General features: G+C 26.9%; 1 protein-coding gene across 1 annotated transcript in view; it reads right to left on the reverse strand.

Moving 5' to 3' along the window:
- The window catches only part of LOC107164872 (protein turtle homolog B-like), a 349438-nt gene that overhangs the window by 228723 nt on the left and 96027 nt on the right, over positions 1–24688 (reverse strand). The window lies entirely within an intron of this gene.

Consider the following 24688-nt stretch of genomic DNA (forward strand, 5'->3'; position numbering starts at 1 on the left):
TTATACACATAACAAATAATTATTTTCAGTAACAATAAATTTCAAATTGAAATTTTTTTTTTATTATTCATAACAGCTATTTACAACTATTTAAGGTAGTAAAAATTAACGTTAATTTTAAAATATTAAAATATGATTATTACTTAAAGTACCTATATATTTTATTATAGATCAATGATTGGTATTTTAATTTTAACTGAGTACTAAGGAAACTAAATAAAAAATCTTACAGTTTGGTGTTTCTCCACTCTTTCTCACCAAAAATTGTAGGTAATCAAATTTTAAAAAACAGTATAAAAGCACAATTCCTAGAAATATTTAGATGTTCATAATAAGTCTATGGTATCTGTAAAAATAACATTTCATTATTTTTTACAAAATATTAAAATAATACATTTCATGAATTTTAGTATCATATTCTACGTAGTATACATTTATATTTTTATAGATCTTGCTTAATAATTTAATCAGCTTTAGCTAGTCCAATAGAATAAAATGTTTTAAACTATTTATCTACAGTAAAATAAATGATAAAATGTATCGATTAAATATTATTTACTTGAATGAAATACCAAACAATGTACATAACCAAACAGTTCATAAAAAATATTTTTTGATTTGCGTGTTTAGCTTTTTACAACTAATATATTATTGTATCATGTATAAATAAATATTGGACCTCATACTTTTATACCTATAGTTGCATATTGGATATCTTAATGCCAGATAATATCTCTGAAAACCATCACTGTGTTCTAGATAAATACTAAATGCCATAATGTCTATAATCTTTAACTACTTGTTTAAAATAAAAGTTTTAAAAATCAACGGTTTTAATTATTAATATATTATGTATTTTTTTTTTTTTTTTTTTTTTTATTTATGATAAGGCTTCAACAATAAAGTCATTAGCCGGAAAAACATGTTTACAAGTTATTTACAATCATCTTAATATTAATATTTAAATAAAGGAAGTACAGTATAATACAGGTATATGGTGTTAATGGTATAGGTAACAGTAATATATAATTATTTAAATTCTATTATAGAGATTAGTTATTTTAAGGAATGTTATTAGGAGGTTAAAATTATCTATACTTAAAATATCTTTTAATGTTAAGTGTGGAAAGATTTTTCTTTGTTCAGATAGATTAGGGCATTCCAGGAGTAGGTGTGCTGTGGAAATCGGTGCGTTGTTGCATAGTTCGCAGTTTGGTCTCGGCTCTCTTCTCATTAGGTGTACGTGTGAGATGTTAGTGTGTCCAATTTTCATCCGTGTCCATATTACTTGTTGTCTTCTCGTACTTGAGGGAGGATTTGGGTTAGGTGACAGAGAAGGTTTTATTTGATGTAGTTTGTTGTTCAGTTCCTGGTCCCAGAGTCGTTGGTGAATCTTTTTGCTATTTATTAAGGAGTTTCGGGCGGTGTCCTTGAAAGACGAAAGGTCTAATTTGGGGGTATTGATGTTGGTGGAGGCGGCTTCTTTAGCTGCTACATCAGCTTTTTCATTTCCTGGTATGTTTTTGTGGGCAGGAATCCACATGAAGGTTACCGAACGGGGGGCAAGGGAAGAGGCTCTTTCTTGTATGTTTTTTATTATTTCATTTGATGTCCCTTGGTTTTGTATAGCTAGAATAGAACTAAGGGAGTCGCTGGCGATTAAGAAAGATTTTGTATTTTTCCACTTTTGTTCAGTTAGTTCTATGGCTTTCAGGATCGCTAGTGCCTCGATGGTGAAAATAGAATTAATCTCCAGTGAAGAGAACTTAAAGGTTTCTTCATCTGTGATTATAGCTAGTCCTGTTTTGACGTTGCATTTTGATCCATCGGTGTATATAATTTTATGATTACAGAAATTCTTAAGTATAATGTCATTAAAATGTTTAGGGATTTCGGACGGCTCTATGTTTTGGATTTCTTGGATCATTGAGGTGTTGATGTTTAGGTTCATTTTCCAAGGGGGGAATATGTAGGGCGTAGGGGAGAGCAGTTTAGGCAGTGGTGTATTTGTTGTGTCAAGCCATTTTTTAATTCGTGTAGATATTGGTTGATTTTTTTTTAAGTGTAATGAAGGAGGTGAAGTGTTGAAAAGGTATGGTGATATAGCATTGTTCTTGTCGGCTAGTCTTTTAAGTGCAAATTTATAGGTGAGCATGTTTCGTCTTATTTCGAGTGGAGGAGTATTTGCTTCACATAGAATGCTAGGTATGGGGCTGGTTTTAAATGCGCCAATACTCAGTCGAATTCCTTGGTTGTGTGTGGATTGGATCTAATGGTTTTAAGATTGCTTCAGGGGCTGCTCCGTAAATTATGGAACCGTAATCTATGACGGATAGTACTAGACTTTTATATGTTCTCATTATGATGATGCTGTTAGCACCCCATGCTCGATTGGAAATGGCCCTGATTACATTTAATCTTGATTTGGTCTTAGTTTTTAAAAATTTTTTGTGTTTGGACCAGTTTAGTTGATTGTTTAGGTTTAAGCCTAACATTTTTAAGTCATTTGTGGGCGGAATTAGAATATTGTTCATGTAAATATGAGGTGGGGTTATATTTGTTTTGTATGAAAAAAGGATACTTTTGGATTTTGCTGGGCCAAATTTGAATCCCGTAGATTTTTCCCATTTGCTGATTTCATTTATGGCGTTTTGCATGATTGTTTTAGATGTGTTTACATTTCTTCCTTTGCAGTAGATAGTACTATCATCGGCAAACATAATGGTTTTGAGTGGTGGTGGTATTATACTTGGAAGTTCGTTAATAGCTATTATAAAGAGGGTGACACTTAAACTTGATCCTTGGGGAATGCCGTTTTGGAGATTGTGATTACTGGAGTAGGTTTCGTTTAATTTCACAGAGAAGGTTCGTTTTGATAGAAAATTTGAGATATAGGCGAGTGTATTGCCATTAATATTATTTTTTTGGAGTATATCTAGTATTCTATGGCGCCAAACCATATCGTAGGCTTTTTCAATGTCAAGTGAAGTTAAAAGTACGTGTTGTTTGATGTTGAAGGCTGAGTAAATGTCTTCTGTTAGTATAGTTAAAGCATCTATGGTGGACTTATTTCTTTGGAAACCAAATTGTTGGTTGCTGATAAAATTTGTATGTTTTAAAGTCCAATATAATCTTTTGCTAACAATTTTTTCCAGCAATTTGCTTAGGGTGCATATTAGAGATATTGGCCGGTAAGATGTAACTTCGTGTCGATCTTTGTTGGGTTTAAGTATTGGTATAATATTATGTATTATAATATTGTAAAAGTGGTTGAACAAAAAGTAGATATAATGCTAAAAAGATATACTTTTAGGTTGAGTACAAATTAAATAATAATAATAATAAATCATTATGGTAAAAATGTATAATATATAATGAAAAGGTATAGAACGAACAAAAATACCTTTTTTTACATTCTTTTACATTTTTCTCGTGTAATAGAGAAATAATACAACCAAACTGGTGTTTTTCTGCTGACGGAAAAGTCAGGAAGAAATATTAAAAACAATATTTTTATTTTACATAATATTATACACATATATTGACGTTGTCGTGGTGGTCTAAACGCGTAAATATTTACATACTCTACTCGTCGTTACGGGACCTTTTTGTATGCGGGACTCTTGTTTTTCCTGTTTCTCGCTATATCGCTATAATATTATACCGCTGATATTGCTGCATCAGGCGATTATTGTTGTTTCACGAGACGGACAGTTTTTTAAAGTAAATCAACTGTTAATTAATACAATTATTATTGATCGAAGAAAAATAACTATCGACTAGGCCGAAATGACTACAGAGTTAATATTGTAGGAAAAAATCACACTTCATTATAATAATAATTAATGTTGAACTCAGTCGTGACGAAGCATCAAAGTTACATGTTATTATTATAGATACTAGAGCAATATTGGTATTGCTAACTTAAGTTTTTCCCTAATTTAATTTGTCAGATATTGAATATTTTAACGAAGGAATACTATTATAATCGTCAATGTGTCCGTATTGTTGACAGCAGCGACCGTCCATAAACTATAATCTTAATGTCTAATTATTTTTATAGGTGTGTTAATGTGTAATTTTGAGTTTCATATAGTTAATTATTTTTTTAATTTACTAAAAACAAAAAGTAGTATATTTTTATGCTATGATCTCTGGTTTTGGAGTCTTTAAGACTTTATCTACATAGGGTTTAAAAAATAGTTGATTATCAAAAAGCTATTGTCGTTTTTCTACCATTAAATTCATATTATTAAAACTTTAAAAAAATACTTTTTTCATTCAAGTATTACCTATTCGAAACATATTTCAATAATAATCCATAACAAGGGTTTAAATAGGCGCCTGTTAAACGAAAAACAAATTGCGACAATTCGAATGCAACTATTACCGTATAAAATAAGCGCCTGCCGCGAACCACGCTATAATATTGTGCACGCCACATGCGGTTGTAAGGGAAACAAGAACAAAAAGGCATTTTACGCTAGAAAATTCATGAATAAAATTATTCGTGGACGACAGCACAGAAACACACACACATATTATATACATGAATGAAAGAATAAGAGAGAGATAGAGAAAGTGCGAAGGGGGGGGAGAGTTAAACGAAAACCATCAGACCGTCTAACAAACGAACATCATTGTCATCATCAGCATCATCATATTATTATATTACTATTGTGGAAACACAATAAGACGTTTCCATATGATATTGTGACACTACAGATGTGCGAGCACGAATTTTGGGTTTTCTGTACGACGCGACGAGCAAACCGCGTCTACAGCATTTAAGGCTTAAACATCGCATAATTTTCTACTCACCGACGATATAATAACATAACGTTAAGCGTGATCTACAAAACAGACAATATTTTGTCGGTTGAATCTACGTGTTGTATACTATAATCTATAATGTTTACTTAAATAAAATACCAATCAAAATTGAACTTGCTCCTATTTCGTTATACAATAATGCTTAGGTGACGCGAACTTAATCGCTTGTAAAAACACGAAATCTATAAGGTACGATGAGATAACATGACTAATCAAATTGTTAGTCATTCATTATTTATCTGATGGTGTTAATGGATGGCTATTATAAGTACTAATCTAAATTGGTCCATACCATATAAATTAAAAAATTTTCAACGTTACTTTTCTTTAGTTTCGTCATTTCCGTGATTATGGGTTCAACTCGTGATTAATTTATGCGGATAAATAACTGGTGAATCAGTAAATTAAATTTTCAACTTTAAAATCGTTCAAATCAATGTGTATCTGTAACAACTAAATTATATAAAGATATAATGTAAAATATTTCTAGGTATTTAAAATTGTGATATTTTTGTGCCGATTGGAGTTCAGTAGCAAACCTTCAGGTACCTACGAACGTGCAAAAATATTTGTTTATTTCTCATTTGAATCTGCCCATTTGGGATACTGATGAGTAAAGAGTAATGAGTATAATAGAAACATTGCGTGCACATATCGTGATGTCATAAATTAAATTGAGTACCATTTCATTGGATTTCAAAGGTATTAGATGATTAAATCATTTTCTGCCTATTCAAAATATATACTTACCTACACATTTATAAAATATAATTTCATAAGTAAGTCAATAAAATTATGTTGATTGGATTCGGAGGATTTAATCTTATGAGTTTTTATTTAAACATAAAATACAAATTTGGAAATTAAATAGAATAACTCGTTTCGATTTTTATCAAACTGCAGTTGAACGATGTCGCAAAACAGCAGGAATATCTTCAATGATCATAGTAAAGCTTAATAAAATGTTGTCAGCTCATAACAACTTCTACTCTAAATCCAAACGTATTACAAGTAAAGTTGTCGACATTAGTCTACACAGTATTTCTGATAGAGCTCACAGCAGATGGATTAAAATGTCTTATAATTTAAAAATATATACTTTAAGTTTATTATATAAATCGTTTTGACTGGATTATTTTTTCATCTAATCTGTTGAACTATATAAAACTCAAAGTCAATAAATTTAATCAGGAACATTGTTTTTATGACGTATGCATTTTTCTAGTTATTTGTGTGAGTGTAAACACTTATACATATTTAATAATGTAGACCACTAATTCATTATATTATGGAAACTAATATTTAAGCGTATCAATATACAGTTTTAAAAATAAATACTGTCAAATAAAAATTATATTGATTCATCTAAAAAACAATAGTTGAGTATGTCGACGATTTTATATTATGATTTCTTAACTTCATGATTATAATACTACGAGAAAATTACAATTCAATATACCTATACAATTTTCAAATTTTTGATATTGAGTTCATTGTTTATATAACATACAATATGTTAATGATAGACACGTGATAGGCTAACATTTCAAAAAACACTCCCTTTGTTACGCTTTATATCATCAACTTTTTCGTGTTTCCTATAATGTAAACCTGACTTACCTAAGTGTTACTTAAAAATAAATTTTGATGTTCAAAAACAAAAAGTTTTTTAAAAGGAAAAATATGTTATTATTTCGCCTGAAACTTTTCTTGTCAAGTTACATAACGTAACTTCTGTAAATTCATTACAATTCATAATAATTTCTGATCAAGTATAACGTGTATACAAAGACTAAGAAAGATTGAATATGGTTATCACTGAATAAAAATTATCAGTATTTCATCATTAATGCTTTTACATTTAACGTTCGATAGCTACAATTCAAAATATTATAATAACATGACCACTTGATTACGTTGCATATTAATTTTAGCGATTATGCAATCCAACGAAACCGATGTATTGGGACAAAAATACTACGAGTATGCCATGCGTAAAAAGTGTTGAAAGTAACTTAAGCGTTTTTCAAATTTATAGTTTTCATTTCGATTGTTCATTTATTATACGGTCTTTATACAAATTCTTAAATTGTAGTACAGCGTGAACAAAAAAATTAAGAACTTTATAAACTTATTTTGCTTGGAGATTTTCTCAAAAATCATAAACCCTATTTATAATGAAATCTTAGTTTTAAATATTGGTTCCATCGACTAGCGATTAAATCGAAAGACAGAATATTTAAGCTAACAATTTTTAATATTTCTTTACCTACGGTAGGTAAATATTATCATATTACGTCTGAATCTTTAAAAATAAAAGAATATATAGGTACTTTTTAAAATTACTTTTGTAACTAAATGATGTTTAATATTTTAGTGTTGAGTTAGTTTTTGACTCAGAATTAAAAACTGGATTATCATAGAAAAAAAGGTTAATATTCGAATCTACTGATTTATTTTTCAATTTTTGATTCATTAATTTGTCATTGTAATTGTAAAAATAAATAAAATAATCATGTTTTTTTTAATAAAGGTTATTATTAACATACAATTTATATATTGGTGTAATAAATGTTTCTCTATTTAAGTAAGACCAATGGATTTCAAGGGTCAAAGAAAAATACAGAATCGCTTTAGTGGATTGGTGAGGCGCGGTCGTGCGCTCAATCTACGAAAACGCACTGAGCGCACGTACAGCCCGCAGTTGCTAGCTCCCGGATGGGTGACCACCCGGGATTTTTAGCAACATATCCATGCCACACATACATAAACACGTGTTACAACCCTACCCACTTAAAAACCAACAAAAAATATACAAAAATAACCCCTACCGTACCACCCCACACCCAATGGCCTATGTTGCCGCGGGTTCTCCTTATTAGTAAAAAAAAAAAAAAATAATAACTTTAAAGACTTTCATATATTATGATACATCTATATCTACTTTATTTTAAGAAAAAAAATGTTTGTGATAAAAAAATTATGACAAATACAGTATAAAATAATATATAAATTAATAAATGTTAATAAATTAAAATTATTCTCCTATTTAAAAAAAAGTAAGTAATTAATACATATCTCGTTACTCTAAGAGAAAAAATATTTCATGTTTTGATACAGATATATTAAACTATTATTCATCAAGTAATATATGTATATATTATAGCGCACAATATTGTAGGTATTGTAAAAATGTATATTTTATCACCTACAATCTATATAATGACATTTGTATATACAACGTTTTAAATTTTAATAGTTAATTTATTAAACAGTTTCAAAGGTTCAGTTTTGTAAAGAGCATTACATATGTTCCTCTCAACATTTAATCAATAACGTAATTTAAAACGTCGTCAAAATGTGTATTGGATCAAGTCATCTGTAAAAGAAACAAGTATTTTTCCTAGTTAATGGTATAAAAGTGTTGTTGTAGCGTGTATAGTGGGGGAGGGCAATCAGTGACCATAGAATAATAATTACTTTTCAAAATATTCTTCACTTCTCAAAAGACTATTCTGTACACCGTTACTCGGGTACCCCATTATTCATTAAATTTAAGTACTTATACCTATATGTATATAAATCTCACGCCTAGCCTGTTTATACTTCATTAAAATAACACTAATATTTCTGCCACAAGTCATACGCAAGTATCTGATTAATGGTTTGAAACTATGTTCGTATTTATTTGGAAAGAAATACAAAATATAAATACAAATTTGATGGGAAATAATAATTTTATATGAATTTCATAGGCTATGTAGTGTATAATTCCGGTCTTATAGTGTAAGAAAGATAAAAATATAAAATAATAATAACAAAAAAAAAATGTCTGTATAATATGTAAAACAGCCTCATCTCTAGTACATTCGATACGGCAAAGATAATATACAAAGAGATCTATAAAAATAAAAACACTATCGCGGTGGTGGAGGGATAAAACTTATTCGAGTGTATGAACATACACTGTTGTTATAGAAATATATGGAACAGTCATGCTAAATATTTCAAATATTCAAACCATCTTAAAACTAAATTTTGAAAGGTAAATAGTAAAAATACAAATTTTCTGACTTATTACAATAATATTTAGAACTTTTTTTTATTATAAATAACCAGCGGTGGCCATTGATTGACATTGTTTACATTGTTTTTGCATAATTTTTACATAGGTAGTTTTGTTTTTACATAATATTTTTATGTTATATTACTTGTTTACAATACATTTTAGATTTCAGTTTCTTTTGTTAGATTTAGTGTCTGTTTGATGGCTGATATGTTTGAACCTAGTGATTGATATAGAAATTCTGGGCTGTTGTGTTCGGTTCTTGCAGCTTCTGTTTGTTTGCATTCGACAAGTATATGTTTGATGGTCAAGTGGACTCTGCATGTTGCGCACCTAGATTGTTCTTCTCTGCTCATTAAGTAACCGTGTGTGTAACGAGTAGATGTCCTATTCTTAGATGTGTTAATAATATATATTTATATAACATTAACATAGTAAATTACCATTAAGAAATGAATTGGATTATATTAAGACTAATTTTTTTTTTTAATTATTTATATATTACTATTATCTTTTAATGTGACAATTTCTTAGAACCAATTCGTTACATAGAAGAGAATAGATATCTACTCACACTATTGTATCAACATTCCGTTATATTTTCGTTAATTAAAGTTAAGAGTTGTCAGTCAAATACTCTGAATATATATTTATGATAAATAAAAAGGTTTTACTATTAGTACTAGAAACATATTATTTCAAAATAGTTACATATATAATATTGTACTTGTATAGATATATTTATTTAGTTAAATTTTATAAATTATTGTCTACCATCACCACCATCCGATATTCAAAATAGGTATGTAAATATGTGATACGCGTCATCTATTACAACAAAAGGAAATATTCGGCGCACATGTCTGTGTGTATATTGTGTACCCTGAAGTCATTTTTTTTCAATTTTAATGAGGTGCTCACGCTCCATAAGGATTTGATGGAAAAACGAATTTTTTTTTAAAGGTTTTCTATTGGTTACTGATAATAAAATAGTTGGACATAATTTTAGACCTGTTTTTTATACTTGGTCGAAATCACCAAGATTACCGTGTTCAAAATATGCTCACCGAGGTCACGTTTAACGAAATTTAAGACACAGTAAATACACTGGCATTACTTAATTTGTTACGAGTAATGTCGTTACAGGATCAGCTAAAGATAAATTAAATATTTCAATGTTAAGTAAGTAAACTATTATATTATATTATTATAACACATATTTAAGACAAGTGTCGAAGAAACGAAATAACTGTGCCAATGAAAAAAAAAAATGAATAATTATATGGTGTGGATGTCACTGAGTATTATCTCGTGCTATATAGTCGATACGCTAATGATGTTCAAGTGGTGGATGATTGTTTCACATGAGTATATAAGCCCTATGGACTATACGACAATTACGGGTGAGTGCGCTTTTTTCTTTCCGATTTAACACAAAGCGCTCTTTTACCCTATTACCTACCCCTGCACCACAAAAAAATAACTACAACCATCCATCTATTGTCCCGTCAACCAGGAAAAACTGTATAATAATATGTAATTATAAAAAAATTTTAACAAAAATCCCTTATTTAAAAACTGACGTTTGCGAAAAGATTAAAAATCCAACGTTATTTTTCATTTCAGTCTGGTTTTTGATATTCAATGTTTATTTCTCTTCTGCTTATCTTTTTTCCACTGTCTGCTTTACTAACATGTGCAAATTAAGTTTTCCATCATCCAATGTTGCTCACGTTTTATTATTTCATATTTTTTTTTTATTTTTTATATTTTCATTCATTTATTTTTCAATCCAGAAGAAAATTACCCAATGATGCATGAAGAACTAATGTTTCCGGTTTTATTTGTTCCGGTTTCCGTCAGAGTAAACTACGACGAGCAAACAAATATTAATACTTATTATTCACAACTCTTTTAGGAGTCCCGTGTTTGTTTGACTACTCTGAATAGCAGATGAAAAATAAATTCAGTTCTCATTCGAGTGAGAGCTGAACGACTACAACAACAATTTTCCAACTGAGTACAGGAACGTGCTAAAATTCAAATTCAAAGAAATCCTGGTTATGCATTTACCTTTTAGCAACGCAAAGCATTTTTCAGAAAGTATTTTCTATTACATTCTTTGTTGGCTGCAATTATTAAAGATACCTACTGAACTACTGTGTATGAAAAACTATGTACTGCCTAAACAAATAATTAAAAATTACTCGTGTCTACGGTGGTTAACTATAACTATTATTTAACCATTACTTTATATTAAAGTGAATATCCGTGTGACGGATAATTTACATAGGATTATGCTTTCCGGCTACCATAAATGTTGTGATATGTTAATATGTTTTAACTATTAAATGTTCTGAAATAGCAGGTTTTTAATGTAATTGATTCCTACACAGTGTAATCACCATATTAGGTACCACTGAATATCTCAGCTGGGTGACCTTGTATTGAAATGGGATTTTCGAAAGATGATAGGGAGTACTTAAATATATATTTTCAGACCAATTTCAAATTTTTAGCTCTATCGGTACGTACATGCGTAGTACGACTTATTTTTTTTCAAATGACAACCCAAATTCCTTTTTTCAGATTCGAGTAGAGTTTTTTTTTAAATATTTATTGTTTAAAAAGCTCTTTTCTATTTTCAAACTGACCAAGTTAAAGTAAATTTGGATTCATGCATAATTCGTGTTTAATGATATTTTCATTTTTAACCAATAGAAAGTGGAAATAATAAAATATGTATGAAATAATTGAACATTTTAGTGTATGATATTTCGTCAACTGTATTGCATTTATATATGCAGATAAATTATGGAAATTTTTCAAAAAGAAAAAATATTCTGCAGTCTTACTATACAACAAAATACATAGATAAAAATAAATGTTATGTTCCACATATTATAATAACATATATAATATACATCATATAATAATGAGCAAACTTATATTTTTAAAATCATCAATTTTTCCTTTAAATTAAGTGTTTATAATATTTAATTTAATTCATGACAAAATAACGTAACCCAAAAATGATACAAAATAAAGTGTGAAAAAAATAAATACAACATTGTAGAAATAAAAAACCCGTATTACTTGCATAATACACAGTAGTATTATGTTTTATATTTCCATAATTCCATAAAATAACTAATAAAAATGTCATCGAAGTGATAAATAGCATTAAAAGTAGAATTAAAATTCAATTTGAGTCGGTAGGCAACTTTTAAAATAATTTTGCTAATATTAAATTCGAAAGGATTCTAATTATTTGTAGATTATTTTTTTAACACATTTTCACGCATTTCTTTATTGCGTGGGTAAACAATATTTTTTTAGTGCACTAATGAGTTATGTATGACAGTCATGTTTCACGAGTCAGTCTACACAAGTACATATGTACATTACATTATAATACAGATACGTATATATATACAAATGTATGCACACACCACACACGCTCACCGGTAAGAGCGCTTTTGGGTCACAGTTGTACACGTTCAAAACAATGTTATGTTCATGCACCAATGTCTTTGCCATCAAACTTTTCAGCCTCCGGGTCAGTTACCATTTAATTAAATTTACGGAAACCTTCAGCTGCGTATCTGTTCAAAAACCAATTAACAGTTTCTATTTACTTGGATGGGGCTAAGTCTTTAATATTGGCAAAACGTTTATGCACGAGTCGATCGTTTAATCAACGACAATTTTCATTCCGAAATTATTCAAAAAAAATAAAATAAATTTAATGGTATTAAATTTAAAAACATATATGTTTTTTTTTTTTTACTGTTTGTAATAATATTAGTAAAAATTAGTATTCTAGTACTATTCTCATGTAACAATTGACAATAATTATCCAGACTAATATTTATAATCTTGTTAAAGTTATTCCAATTTATTATATTTTCCAACGAGGCTCTACAGCTTAACTAAGTTGCATATTCAGAAATATTTAATGTTTTACATAGTTATTATAGATTTGTCAAAAAATATTTAGCTTCCAACAACCAAATGCTTTTAACTGATACTTGTCACATTTTAGGTTTTATTACAATCATTTTTTTTATGATCTTCGTTAATGGTCTCTAAAAAATGCGTCTATAAAAAAAAGTCGAGCCTTCAGTCTTAAAAACAAGCACAGCGTTATACGGATGTGCGGTGGAAAAATGATGCCATTAAAAACGGTCCAACGTATGGAAATCCCTCAGAGACCATAAGAGGTAACGTGAAAAAAGAGTTACGATCACGGCGAAAAGAACTTGCCTTTCGAAGTTTTATACTAGAAATAACAGATCTAATATTATATTCAGAAAAAAATTTAGGAAGCCTATAAGATACATTTTAGTTGAAAACAATATTTAATATTATAAAATTTCATAAAAATCATTGTTGATTAGAATTTGTCGACAAAACTATTGTAATTATGATTTAATATAACAGTCAAGTATAAAAAAGTGTATAATATATTACGTGATAAGCATTAAGAAAAAATAAAGTTTTGTATTTTTTGAGATAGCAACTTACATATTGTGCTAATAAATCATACAATAGAATGGAAAGATGAGAGTTTTTGTTTGTTTTATTTAATATATTAAAGTACAAAGTTACAAGGAAATAAAGGTGTTTTGAAAAGTTTTATAAAGGTAGACGATCATTGTTAACGACTAGCCTTGTAGAGAATGAAAATTGGTTTATGAGTATTTTATGAAGTAATGATAGGTAGGTAATGGAATATATTTTTACAGTAAAATTAACCAATCATAATATTATAAATGTATTTGGAAACATTAAAAAAAAATTACTTACTTTTTTAAATACAAAACATACAATGAGTAAAATTATATTTATTATCTAATGGCTTTCATTAATAAAAAAATAAAAATAAAAAATTTGCAAAATAACAATTTTTATTTTTTATATTAATTTAAAAAAAAAATAATTTATAACGTATTTTTTCATATAAATTAATTTACAGGTATTACTTACTTTTTAGTTTTTTTTAAGTTTGATATATATTTCAGAATATTTTGTTTCTTTTTGGTATTAGTAATATACATTTAATATTTTATTAAATAAAAAAATTATTATGGTCTTATTATTAATCGTTAAGTTAATACATACATTTTTTTTTCATAATGAAAAAAAAATTTAACTTTCCTCGTAGGTTTTGTAACAGTCATTTAAGAATATCAAAAGTACATGATCACGACTATTTTTTAAGGATTTAAAATTCATAAAAATCGCAACCGCTATCAGATTATTTGGTAGCTAAAATTTGTAACATTTTAAATTTTAGTACCTGGAATTTGAAAATTGAATTCAAAATTTCTCATAATATTTTATAGCTGCAATTAAAAACAAAGTTTAACATAACATCATAATATTATTAATTATCTACATAGTAAGATAATATACTATTTAGAAAATTTATTTCCATGGATATTTTTAAAATATGTTATGCAAACTGTATTTCTTTACTAAAACGTACTATTTTGCAATGACAATTTTGTTTTTTACTATTCATTAGTTGTATTTACGCTTCTTACGAATACAATAATGAAAAATTGTTAATATTATCATTATTCTCGATATTTTTTATTAATGATATTAATTACGTTTTATATTTGTAATTTCAGTACATCAATGTCTACGTTTCTGTTGTATTAAAGTTTATATTAATAACAACGATTGATGACGTTAATATAGAGATTTTAAATTAGTTTTCATCCATTATCAGTTATATAAGTAATGATATCATATTACCTATATAATTAAAAAATTAATTCTAATGTTAAATTAATAATTGCAAAAAAAATTCCGAAAAAATTACAATTCCTATTGTATAATTAATTTTTAATTTCATAACCATTATCTTATGTATGTTTCGAGATAATAATGGTACGGGGAACAGACTGATATGAATACAAATCTGTTTTATAAGCGTTAAAAGCTAAAGTATTTATGAAATTCGTCGAAAATATGTTAATTATTTTTAGGTAGTTAAAAATTCATATTTTTTTTTAAACTTAAGTACCTTAGGCTTAATTAAACTGTTAACAGTTTAATTTAAGGTTTCTCATAAGTTGGTTATAACTTATAGGTAGTATTATAATAGTGTAGACACTAAAAATATCGAAAATTAATTAGCGCAATTATGTTTCATTCAATTATTGAAATTTAAAGTTCTAACTTTCGCCTATCCAAACAGTAAGTAACTACTTTTCTTCCAATGATTTTAGTTGTAACTAAAAAAAATATAAATTTTAGCACCGTGAAACTTTTCGCCATTACATTATACTATATTATTGGAATCCCAATAACATTTTCAAAATATTTAGACTAATTTAAAGCATTTCACGATGCGTGGTACAGCCATAAGTTAATAATAATAAAATGCACGATATTACAACACTATAATAATTATTAATAATATTCTATTATTTTGTCAAAAATAAATTCAACATAATAATACCCTAATTACAGACAAATAAATTACTGGGTGTTAAATAAATCACAAATATCCTTAGAAACAGGAGCAAGCACATTGTCTATACTCAGAATGGATAATTTGTTCAATACAAAACTAAATAAAATGTTCAATACAAAATCCCATAACTTATAGTTTACAGCAGTGTAACTTCCAAGTTATTTTTGGTCACAACTATGTAATAATTCTTTATAATAATCGGCGTTAATATTTTCTACGATTACAAAGTCTTAATGATTTGTTTTCGTGGTAAAATAGATTTAAAATGCTAATTTTACAATAAATAAATTTATCTTAAGATTTCACTGTTCCGATGCTCTGATCATATTCCCTGGCCAATTCAGCTGGAATACATTATTTCCTCGGTCGTTTTAAACGACTCGTCGTTCCAAGACATCAGCAACAGACTCGTGTCTTCCGGGACACGTTAAAAATGGATATTAATCGTAGAAGTAAGTAGCTCGGCAGTGGCATTGGTTGGAGGGACAAGTGGTGGAAGAGTGGTGGGATACGTGATGGGCGGGGTTCTGCTGAGCCGTGCAAAAGGCACTAATTTAATTGCAGCCATTAATTTGGTTTTATTGTACCTGCGGCGGTGGCGCTGGCGGTCGATGTTACTTTTGTCCTCTTATCGTTCTCAATACAACGACGAAGTGTCCCCAACCCGTCTACAAAAACTTAGTGGGCAAAACGGATAAAATAGCGTTTTTTAACTCTCCCCCATTACTATATCCCTTTATGCGGAGACCTTAAAACGACTAGAAGTCATCAAAATATCCAAACAATAAACCGCTTTAAAATATTAACAAAATACAACGAAACACGTTACCGAATATTATTCATTAAAAAAATATATATATCTAAATATAATAAGTTTCAATCTGGTTATTACCAACTTTCACTTTCTTGAATAAAATATAAATTATTTTTACTAGAAATATTCTACAGATAAATATTATGTTAAAAATAAAAAATACATATAATTTTACCTTTTATATTTTATTTTATATAACTTAATATTTATAGTCAAAACAGTGAATCTATCTAACATCAATGAGGTATAATTTTTTTTTTTTTAATATTGATTTAAATTAATATACGACGATAATTATATAATATATAAATCACCAACCTATGATTTTTTATACGGAAATTTTTCAATTATACTACTATTAATACTATTAACTATACTATTATTAAAACTTACATAATTAATCAAACAAAATACATTAAGAGTTTACCTATATTATTATTCATAGTTAGTTTAAATTCTTATATGTTATATTTTATTATTATTATTATTAATATTATGACTATTAAAATATATTACAAATAATACAGGAGAATTTATTTTTTAATTTTATTGTAAGTAAACTTATTTCCATAAATAATAGTATACCTATAGTATATTATATAGTCGTTGAACTTAATTGTTCTTTTCTATATGAATAATGCATTTAACTCAGTTTCTTGTAGATACTCGAATAGTATCTTACAATACATAAATAATTTTCACCTCATTCAATCGAAATAATACATTTTCGTTATAGACTTTGAACATAGTGTAGGTACATGGAATACTACACCATAATGACCGAACTTACTATTTCACACTTCCTACTCAACTTGACACGCAAAGACGATAGATATTTTACATTATTATTGTTATTTTCTAAAAGACTGTAATATTATTCCCCTAAGTTTATTCGTGTATAATTTGAACAATGATATTACTAGTATGGCTGTTTAAACTGAAGATAAAGTGTAAGGCTCTAACACATTTCCACCACTCAATATGATTTATATTCTATTGAACTGAATTGTTAATCAAACAAAAAAAAAGTTAAACAACAATAAACTATGTAACTGTGATAAAAATTAATGAAATAATAAAATAATATTTCATACCGTACATAAATATTTATTTTATTGACTATTATTTTAATATTTATCATCTAGTTGAAATTAAGAATTGTAAACCAATAAAATAAACAAATATACTTGGTTAATAAAAAAAAATAATATCTAAATATTATTGAAATATAAATTTACAAAACATATTCAAAAAAGCTATGACTACAAAATCTAAATATTTATAGTCAAAATATTATTATATCTGTTAAAAACTATATCAATTTATTTAGTTTAATCCTTTTACTAAAACATAATGTAATCGTAAAATTTAAAAATATGATACAACATTCAATGTGAAATACGATGTAATCTAAACAAACACAATTAATACAAATTCTTATCTCACAATTTGTTTAGATTTCAAACTGATAAATAAATCTACTATACTAATTGATAATTAATTTATCTTCATATATCATATTTTATTTTTACTCAGTTACAGTTATGATGATTATCATAAATTCAATGCAGAATACATAATATATTGATAGGGATAAAATATTCAGTCCGTTATGAAAATAATTCGTTTAAGTACTAGTGTTCCTGTTTATTTCCTTTTTTACGATTATCTGTCTTTATAAAGTCTGAACATAAGCCTTAATATTGAAATAGAAAAATTCTGAAAAATAATAAGAAAAATGATGACAACACAAAACAAAAATTACCGTCCTTTATTTTATTATTATAACTGCCATTTATCTATCTATTCAGGCGAAATCAATGTTTTGAGATTTGGTACTCTATACACGATGATGAATTTATATAATACATTTGTTATGTTGGATCACCAAAAATGTCTAAATATATATATACATATATAATATTATATAGATACTAGCTCCATAGTCTCAGTTCACTGGAAAATCGGTATCGGTGTTCCTTACATAAAAATAAATTAAATTAAAGAATAAATTCGACCAAGATGGACAATCCATTGGTAGCGGTTTGAATATAGTATTTGGTATATTTGAAAACGTTTTTTAGACTAAATTTTAAATTTCCCTGTTAGTTCTAGAGTATGCACTGGAACTTTTCTCAAAATAAATTGAGTAGGTAATTTTTTATTCTATATGCCACAAATGAGTAGGCATTGTCTTTTGAGGTAAATTTAATTAATTTACAATAAGTTTAATATTATTTCATTTTATTAAAAAAAAATCCTAATTCTTAAAAATATATGAAAAAAATTTACTAACTATAATCGTGTGTAATCAATAAATAGAATAATAATTATTGTTATATTAAATTTAATTACTTTCAAGTTCTATTTCATTTTATTTTTTGTTTGGTTTAAAAGATTTTACACTTGAATTATTTATTTTAAGCTATACAATTAACATATTTTATTAAAAATTAATTTGTATGAAACTGAGAAAATGCGTAAGGCTTAAATTATTCACAAATCTTCGGAATTCCTAGAAAAATTAAATACTGCACTTTTCCTGCCAAAATGAAAAATCCTCGAATGTCATCACAGTAGCAAGTTTTATGACTGATATATATGAACCGGCAGCGTGTAACGAGATAGCAAAGGCGGAGAGATAGTTGAAAGTTCTAAAGACCATAGCGTCTCTTTATGTGCCACCTTATGTGCTCTTATGTAAACAGGTTCAAATAACTACAGAATGTAAAAATCTAGTATATTAAAAAATCGTCGTATTCACATCGGTAAAATAAAAGAGTGCATTTTTTGGTGTAACTCGTGTTTAAAATAAAATTGGCATTGTCACCACATCATTTACATTACAAAATCCACGATGGATCATCCACTATATTATAATTATAGTGCACGTAATTTTAAAAATATAACACGTTTACAGTAACAGGTGTATCGAATAATGTAATGTATGCACCTAGTAAATTGTACCATTAACTTCCCGTAAGTACCTAATAAGTACGATGCATTAATAAAAACTAAAGGATACTAGTTATAGTCCAGTTATAAAAGCAATGTAGTCATAATTTTCAGATGAAAGTTTGGTAAATATAAAAAATTCATAGAATATTATTACTTATTTATATTTAATTACCACTATAAATTTAAATGCATATATATTTTTGTTTATTATAATGCATCAATCGAGCCGTATCAGTAAAATAAAAAAAAGCGGGAAAGTGGATGTCGCTCTGCTGTACAGTAGGTTACAAGTGGGTTACTGTAATGGATGGAATTAAATTTGAATCCAATGATATTATATCATTGTATATGAAAAACGAATCTGAACGAAGACGGTTTATCTGTCTAGGATATATTATAGATTATTAAAAATTTTAAAATCTTAGATTTAAAATAAAATTTTTTTATGAATTTCTAGCTTAAAATAATTTGTAAATTTTTGTGATTTTTACGTATTTTGTCAAAATTCAAACTTTGAATGCTTATAAAAAAAATTGTGAATATGAATTGCTATTGTAACAATATGTTAAGAGCCTTGTGTTAAATTTTCAAGATTTTCTGTCTGACAAATACATTTTTATCGATATTAATTTGAAAAAAATTATTAGATTAATATAAAAGTTATAATAATACTATAAGTAATTGACACATCATTTTTGTTGATTTTATCGATAAAACGAATATTTACATCTGTATACAACTAATATAATAAGTAATACACTTAAAAAGATACAATTATAGTTTACATTCGATATTAATTAAGAATAGAAAAAAAAAGGAAATGTTATCATTATATCTTTGAATCATTCCTTACAGTAATTTTTAATTTCGTTTGAAGAATAAAATGATTGATGTACATTATAATTGTTTTATAATCAACTAGTTTTTTCAATAAATAATTTTATTCTCATCAAAATAGTATAATAATTTTGTACACGCATGCAATTAATTGTATACGTCATGTGCTTTCTTTAAGTATGTTGACCATAATTTTATCTCGAACAGTTATAATTTGTTTTTTCATATATTTAGTCATACGAACATCTCAAGGCGTTTACTAAGTTATTTGCAGTAACCAATTAGATTAAAAAAAAAAAACAAATCAGTGGATATAGACAATATAAAATGTATACTGTCTGTAACTTGTGATTTTAATATACAGCTTAATTCAAAACTTGCGTGTTAAAGTTTAATGACATATTTTTTTTTTTTTGCTGTAATTTGTTTTTGAACAAGACAACAAAAAAAATACACAAGATAATTTAATAACATGAGGTTGACAAAAATATACATTTACACAACTGCATTATAAAATAATAATGTAGATACCTAAAATAAATAAGCGATATTTTATTTACTAGTTTTATTTATAATGATTTATAAATGATACATGATATATTTAAAAAATATTATTTATGTCTAACGAAATCTCTTAAATTATCTTTATAATGTTTCATTTTAAGTTTTAAGATAAAACATTCATATAACTTATATGGGTGATAAAATAATTAGATATGTAAAGTTCTTTCTTCTTTAATACTATTTATCCATACAATTAATTATTTCTAAAACGCTTGTGGAATAGTATAGTAATACCACACTATAAGTATCTCACTGTAATGCCCCTAAAAATCGAATGGTTTTTCCCTACTCAGAAGATCAGCTAGTATATATATATATATATATATAAATATTTATTTTGTGAATCAGAATAATGAACTCAAAAAATAAATATTAATATTGAAAGCAAAAAAAAATATTTTTAATTTTCAAGCACTGATAAATAACAACTTCTTAATTTATTTATAACATACATTTTTATGATTCTTATAGACATTAAAGCTTCAATCTTAATTAAAGTGTAATATAAAAATTAAAAATATCCAATAAACAGTACACCTACCAACTAAACATCTCAAAAATAAACGTGATACTATCATGATCTTTGTGAATAATTCATTTTGGTTGCATAGTACATAGATCACACTAATGACTAACATGTCACCAGAAAAGTTGGCAAGTAAAATAAAAGTATATTTTTTTCTATTTACAACTTTAAAGCCAAAATACGTAAACAAGTGTAAGATGTTCAACAGAGTCGTAAATACATGACCACATTGTATAGAAGAATATAGTGTAGAAAAAGAAAAAAAGAAGTTGATGTTATTAAATTAAATGGTCCGTGAAAGGTACTTGAACAAAGTTTGGCTTTTTTCTCCATCGGTTGTTTTTTTCAGCCATTCAACCCACCCAAGTGCTTTTAAAAATAAAACAATATGATTTTATAATATAAGGCTGGAAAGTTCTTTGTCAGAAGTTCTTGTGAGATCAGTAAAAACCCTTTACGCCCCGTTTCTGTTGTTTTGTAATTAATTTATGCCATCCGAATCATCCGCTTATAATTTATAGGAGAAACTTTTTCATCTGAAAAACGTATTTGAGTTCGAACCCTTTTGTTTTTAAACGGGTTATAATGACAGTAAATAAATTCCTCTGTGAAATTAATAACTACTCCGCCTGGACAATTTTGAAAGACTAATGTCTTATCATTGGAGTAAGTATCACTTTAATATGATTTATGATATGTAAAACTATATTTATCCCTTATTACCTTCAATACTTTTTTCTTAACAGGTTATTCAGGCTTTTTTCTAATTCTTTTAAAGATTTACAGAGTTGAATTGATCTTTTACATCTTCATTCTTAAATTCTTGATATTTCCTATTAACCCTTAACATCTTTATTATATGGTCTCTATCAACGTCAATGTATAGTGTCTTAATACTGGCTACCAGTAGTTTTTATATCGTTTGCTAGAAAGTACTAGTTTTACGAATATTCTTTTCACATGCGATACGTGTCCAACCTTCCCTTATTTGGCGAGCCTTTTTACGTATGCTGGATGTTTTTATATGCTTTTTTAAGTCCCGGATTCTATACTTCGCTAGTATTCACAATTGTTAGGGTTTAGTAAAGGTCCATAAATTTGTATAAGTATTTTCCTTTCTAATATTTAGTTTGTAACCTTATGATGTCGCACCAATACAAAGCAATGTAGGTTATGCATAGGTAGACTATAATGTGACTTTTTTTATATCTCTCTTAGATTAAGCTTTGAACATATATTGCGTAATATCCATTGTTGATTACACTTATCCTGAATTTTAAATCATTATACACGTGTATTGTATGATATAAATTTAGTATTTTCGACTAAATATTTAAAATTTTCAACTTTTTCAAGTTTACACTAACCATTATTAAAGTTTTGTGACGACATGGACTCATAATGTATAATTATAATCATATACTTAGTTATATCCTCATTAATTTGAAGACCATCTTTATATTTCTATAAGTTGACCTATCTTGATGCGTTTTCTTGCACCTTTTTTTTTTTATTTCTATTATTAATTCTCCATGTATCATAATTGCATATGCACATGCCAGCATAAAGTTAATACATTTTCAAGTATTTCTCGATTTATTTCCATACATTGTATTGATATTTTTAAAAGCATCGGATGAAAAGGGCCCACTTGACTCGATCCAATTTTAATTTAAAATTCCTTGCAGATATGAAAAATAGATTTATCAAATAATAATAATCAATAAAACTTCCAATAGATAATATAATAAATTATCAGTATATTATTTAACTATAATAATTTTGGAAAATCTTAACAATCAGTATTAAAAACTGTGTATAGCTATTCAAAGTTCAAATAATAATGGATTTTTTTTAAAAGAATGATATGGAGTTGTTGTTTTTGTTGTATTCTTCTACTTTCATCATTATCACAACGAATAAAAACAAATTTATTACCACCCAAAACTGCTTGGTCGTACATTACATTCGTATACATAAAAAGTGTTAAATTTATTAAACATTACTCGAATTTATATAGTTAATAAAGAACCTTTAAACATTTTATTTGGTACCCTTTAAATGTGTTTTGAGCATAACACATGTAGATCTCAACAACTATGTACCTATAATACATCCTCAAATAATCAAAGATTTTTTTTCATCGTCATCTATTCAACGTGAATACGGCCCAATAAAAACACTTTACAGTGAATATATACGGTTTGGTTGTCCAAAGGGAAATTACTTTTCTTGTACGTTTTGGGGGAATCACATTTATGCCCCGCACGACTTAACATTGGGTGTTCATTTTACCTTTCACGGGTAACAGCTCTAAGACCGTCAATGCTGAGAAAAGCTATGGAATTATTTTCAGGAAATTGAACACACAATATTCAAAAGAATATGTACACTATTGCTTGCTCCTTATAATTGAGTAATTCACATTTGTACTTGATTCTCTATCTCCCCCACAATTTTTATTTGACTATGATTTTCAGTAGGTATGTAATATAAGTATTTAATAGCAATAATGTATTGTCCACGCTTTATTTTATTGTGTGAGTGCATAATATTTCACATGGCCATGTACTCATGTATCGAACTATATAGATACACATATGTCGCTATACAAAAATACATCGATTCCATTATTATCGAGAGAATTGTTTTTTAATCATTATTGCATTATTTATAAATTGCTATCATTAAAAATGAAGTAATTCATTAAATATAAACACATAATGTTGAAAAAAAAATAAAATGTAAAATTATGAATTTCACAGTTAATAGTCATAAAAAATGTTTACGAGAAAGCAGATTTTTAAATCAAATTTTGAACAAACATAAAATTAATATTGTTCGTATTTTAAATAGTATAAAATATAAGAATTGGCAGTGTATATAAATAAACTAAATTCTTAATAACGTTTCATATTATAATGCAATACTTAATAGGCTGTTTGAAAATAATATACCTACTTCAGCCCATAAATCTCGATAGACTGGGCTTCACAATAATCATGCAAAAGTTTTTTTTTAAACATAATTCGTACCTCATCATATATATATATATAGGTAGGTACTATTTAACAGTCTATTGAATTCATAGCAATTCTAAATTCAATAATTCTCTAGTTTAAAAAAAAAAAAGTGGTACACCTACTTTTATGTATGAATAAATATTAATTTAAATACATACGGTTTAAAATTATTTCAATTAAAGTATACAATATAATTTACTCCAGCTTACAGGGGCATTTAATCAAATTTAATGATATTTTGCATTTAACTGGCAGAAATAAACAATGTTTGAGAATGATGGTGAACAATTAATTTCTGTTAAATAAATATTATAAATGGTTAGTAATAATTATCATATTATATTTTATGCCAAATAATTTATTATTACCTATATAAATTAAAATAATCAAATATTGTTTTAAAAAAAAATTGTATTTTCAGTAATGATTATGCATGTCTAGCTGATTAGTTAAATTTACCATTCAATTATATTTCAATAAGTTCTATACCATAAAAAAAAAAAATGATTTGTTCAGATGGTAAAACTCTCATGAAAATTATATTATGTTTCTAGCGAAACAATTTTTTTAGTGATGA

Source organism: Diuraphis noxia, unplaced genomic scaffold, assembly GCF_037042655.1.
Source record: "Diuraphis noxia isolate RWA-SAM2 unplaced genomic scaffold, SU_Dnox_SAM2 contig0003, whole genome shotgun sequence".
Lineage (NCBI taxonomy): Eukaryota > Metazoa > Arthropoda > Insecta > Hemiptera > Aphididae > Diuraphis > Diuraphis noxia.